The sequence below is a fragment of the Lolium rigidum genome, chromosome 7 (assembly GCF_022539505.1).
Source record: "Lolium rigidum isolate FL_2022 chromosome 7, APGP_CSIRO_Lrig_0.1, whole genome shotgun sequence".
NCBI classification, from domain to species: domain Eukaryota; kingdom Viridiplantae; phylum Streptophyta; class Magnoliopsida; order Poales; family Poaceae; genus Lolium; species Lolium rigidum.
In genome coordinates this window covers 310,434,450-310,439,311 of record NC_061514.1, presented here as the reverse complement: position 1 = coordinate 310,439,311, position 4,862 = coordinate 310,434,450, and the positions used below count along the sequence as shown (strand labels likewise).

General features: G+C 46.0%; 1 pseudogene; it reads right to left on the bottom strand.

The window, feature by feature from the left end:
- Window positions 1-2,250: 2,250 nt before the first annotated feature.
- Window positions 2,251-3,200, bottom strand: LOC124673152 (annotated as a pseudogene).
- Window positions 3,201-4,862: the final 1,662 nt, after the last annotated feature.

The following is a 4,862-nucleotide window of genomic DNA, read 5'->3' as shown; positions in this document are numbered from 1 at the left end:
ATGAAAATTATATCAAAATAAGATAATTTGAAAAAAACAAAAAAGGTACAAAATTGTGCAGAAATTTAATTCGGCTCCCGGGTGTCCCAAAAAATTATATTTCGAAATGTCGATAAATTTTGGAAAAAAATTTACATGTACATCTCAAAAATATATTTGCATTCATCAAGTTTCGTGAGAAACCAACTTTTTTTTGTGGTCTATGTAAAAAAGTAAAAATTTATCTTCTGAAATGGCTTATTTTTAGCATTGAATTTTATCTTTTTTACACACGCCACACAACAAGTTGATTTTTTATGAAATGACTTTATGAGCATGTAGCACGTGAAGAAGTACGTGCGAATTTTTCGCTTTAATATTTTTGAAATTTTAAAATATGTGTAACATGCATTCCAAAATAAAGGGAGCATATGCTCCCATGTGCCAAAACACCACTCTCCAAAATTGTGGTTCTACAAAAAAAAATAGCTTTTCTTCCTATCCACTATTTTATTTCCTTTGGATGGCGGAACCGGAGATATAGTGATGGAAGTTTGCACAAACATACCTTACATTTGCACATACTTTTTACTATTAACATGGATTTTTTACTTTCAAAAGTAAATAGATGCATGTAACACGCGTCAATTTCCACTATTATTATGAGAATTTTTTCTCCTACGAATGGGACCTCTCGCGCATGTTTCACTTAGTTTTTTTATATGCAAGCTTTGCTTGGTGGGGCCACGGAGGTCATGTGACTCTCAGAGGTGTCTTGGTGCAAACTTTTCCTGTTATTTTTTCTCGCAATGGGAGCGTGATCCCAGTCTCTGTATCCAATGAATGGACACAACATTTTAATTTGCTGCATAGTACCTGGATTTTATTTTGTTGCATAGTACCCGGTTTTAAGTATTTAAAGTTTACAATCATGGATCAACTAAGTATTTAAATGTATTCCACCTAGTTCATTGGCAATGTTGCTTGTACAGGGCCAACAACGTTCGATAAGGTTAAGGGCGAGAACTACACGCTGACTTGTGTATGAACTAGTTGTGTTGAACTACATATCCTACACGCTGACACTTGATGTTGCCGTTCCCTTCCTTGGAAGCGTTACCGCGAAACCAGATTCTTCGGTTGATGTTGGTTCTCATGGCAATCATGGTTTTGCTCTATGATCTTCGGTCATCGTGGAGCTCTTTGTTACGCAAAGTTCTTCGTCCCAATCCAGTGTGAAGGTTGGAGAACTTACATGGATGTTCATGTTCGTTATCCTTCGATTGTGTTAGAAGCTCATGTTGTCTCGCATGGTGCTCAGGGTTGCTATTGTGGCGGTGGTTATTGAGTTCGTTGGTAAGGGGATATGTAGCGGTTGTCTTGGTTTAGCATTGCCCTTTGCTGGCATTGACGACTCTGTATTAGCGATGTGACCTTGGCGGTGAGATGCCCTTGTTGGCACTCTTGGATGCGGAAGGAGCTCGAGGCTGTCATCATTGTAATCGTCCGGCTAGTGGGCAATGCCTTTTTTAAAAAAACACAGTACCCCTATAACCGCACACACATCCTATCTCTATACTTATGTTTTCTGTTGTAGTTCTCGACGATTCAACTCTCCTTCTTCCATTTCGTACTTTGTTGACGCGGTTTGAATGAACTAATGATGATTAGTGATGTTTTGTTTAGGACTTTACCCTATACATGTGGTTTTCTCTAAGTTGAGTTGCTTATTCTTTAATCGTTTGTGCTAGCTACCATTTGTACCCCGTTGTGTTGTTACTTGATTCGTTCGATGAAATTGTTTAGGCCAGCCAATGCCCGCCGCAGTTGGGCTGGGCGAAAAAGAAACGACGATCGTAAAGTCATGTTGAATCATTCGGGGCAACGACAGAACTCCGGCAGTTCAGTTCAGTGAACACTGAATCTGAATGTATTTGACTTGGCTGTCTGCACTGTCAGTTCCCAAACAGGAAAGATGAATAATTAACTAACCATTTTCGATCTGCAACAAACGATTAAAGAAGAATAAACCGTGCGAATCACAGATCATTCCCTAATCCATCAAGCCTGAGACGAGGCATTCAATCAGCAGATCGAATAACCAGCTGCTAAGTACCAGGCTACTACGAAGCTACGGATAGTAAAGTACAGTAATGGAGTACGAAGCTAGTGACCACTGCGATCGATCGAGCTGTGCTTGACTGTGACACTCGCACGTACGCGATCCCTGCAACAGCATCCACCTCCAATGGAGCCTGGGTTTGACTTCAGTCACAGTCCGACGACGTTCCGGGAGGTTGTGGCGCCGCCGTCGACGACGAGGTTGTGCCCGGAGATGTACTTGGACTCGTCGCTGGCCAGGAACAGCGCCGCATCCGCGATGTCCCCGGCTCTCAGCGTCGCGCCCTTGAGCGTCGCCATCCCACGCAGCATCTCCTCCGTCTTCTCCACATCCTCCTCGCTCGGCGGCTGCGCGCTCCCGTCCTCGCCGGCGTCTCCGTCGTGCCAACGGTGGCGCCACGAGTTGACGAGCATCGGCGTGGCCACCCCGAAGGGGACACGCAGTTCACGCGGATGCCGTGCTCCCCGAGCTCGCAGGCGGCGTTCTTGGTGAGCCCCACCAGCGCGTGCTTGGAGGCCGTGTACGCGTGCGGGCCCATCCCGCCCATCACGCCGGCGACGCTCGCCACCGACACGATGCTCCCCCCGGCGCCGCTGCCGCCGCGCTGCTGCAGCATGGCCCGCGCGGCGTGTTTCATGCCGAGCGCCGCGCCCAGCGTGTTCACGCGCAGCACGCGGTCGAACTCCGCGGCGTCAAGCGACGCGATGCCGCCGCTCTTGGCGCCATCGGCGGCTGGCGGGTGCTGGCGGTCCAGCACGCCAGCGTTGTTGCAGAACACGTCGAGCCGCCCGTACCGCTCGACGCAGCACCCGACGGCGCGCTCCACGTCGGCCTCCTGGGACACGTCGCAGTGCACGTAGCTGCAGCAGGCGCCGCCCAGGCCCAGCGCGGCCGCCAGGGCTTCGCCGGCCGCGTCTTCGATGTCCGCAACCACCACGCGCGCGCCGTGCCGGACGAACGCGCGCACGATCGCCTCCCCGATCCCGCGCGCGCCGCCGGTCACGATGGCCACCTTCCCCTCCAGCCTCCGGTGCTGCTGTTGCTGCCTGGGCTCGGTGCCAGCTGCGGCGACAGCATTGCTGTTGTTCGTGGCGGTCATGGCTGGAATTCTAGGTTGGCGGCGGTCGAAGGAGTGGTGGTGGCCGGTGCTGTTGGAGGGTGTTCGATCAGTGGAGTGGCCGGGCCGGGCACCACGTACTTATATAGGAGGCCGGCCGGGAGCCCTGACACGAGAACATATCTAGTGATACTAGCTTTAAATGATCTGTCGATACCGCATACAAAAAAGTATTTTTATACGTGCTAAAAAATTATACGAAAAATTGTGAGTGCTCATGAAGCATGTTCCTACATCATCACAAAATTTCATATCCAAACTCGACATGGACACTGAGAAACAAAAAAGAGAAAATCAGCATGAGTCTATTCATGCTGATTTTCTCTTTTTTGTTTCTCAGTGTCCATGTCGAGTTTGGATATGAAATTTTGTGATGATGTAGGAACATGCTTCATGAGCACTCACAATTTTTCGTATAATTTTTTAGCACGTATAAAAATACTTTTTTTGTACGGTATCATGGTATCATTTAAAGGGTGGTATCACTAGATATGTTCTCGCCCTGACACGCGGGGGCGTCCCTTGTGAGAGTGAGTAGTGTACGTACGTACAAGATGCGTAGAATGCATTAATGGTACAATACAATCTTTTTGATATCCTTTTGATATACTGCTTTAATTCATACTATCGCCGTTACTCAACATAACGCGTACCACACGAATTTAGATAAATCTGTGATATCTAATGCCATAATACGGACACAGGCCGTATAATATTTGAGCATGCTACTTTAATGAATGCATTGATCGTACAATACAATATTTGATACTATACTGCTTTAATTCATAATATCGCCGTTAAATTCACACACTATGTGATCCAGACCAGATTTATATAAATCTCTATTGATATTTGACCAATCTTCTAAAATTAATATATGGTCCACCCGTTTCTCTGTGTAGAATGCATTTATATGGTGCAATACAATATTTGATACTCCTTTAATTCATAATATTACTTTAATTCATAATATTCGTTGTTCCTCAAAAGCGAATCTAGATAAATATGTGTATCTAAAGCGGGATACATGCCATATAATATTTGATCATGCTATCCCAATGCATTAACGCGAGGCAAACCAGGCGATCCAGGGTTGCGCAAACTATGTGTCCACTCAGAAGGTGTCAATTACGTCGAATACCGAGTTTTGGTGAATAAATAAAGTTCACGTTTTTCCTAGAAAAATAAATAAAAAATCTGATGTTAAATAATGTAAAGTTTGACCAAGCGTCTATCAGCCTTGGATTGGCCGCCCCACATCCTCATCGTTGTGGCTCTAGGGGAGATACACCGGCAAGGATGAAGAAACGAGTTAGGAGAGCCAATGTTGTCATCGGAAATAGGAAAGGGCCGACCTCGACAATGATGAGGTTATAAGAGACGGTTACAACGGCTACTCTAGGAGGAAACTATGGTTTCCCAGGAGTCGCACAAGGGAGGCCAAGAGAGTGAATAGTTTTTTCCTCAAGTGCAAATGCTCAAATTTTTCACTTTGAACCAAACTAGGTATTGCTCCAACCACATATCCCTCCAAAACATAATCTAGTTGACGATTGCTGAAACGAAGTACTATATGAAAGCTATGTAGGAAAAAAGAGAGGCTATTTCGGTGTATCACCCTAAAAATAGGAGTCGGGAGGGGTG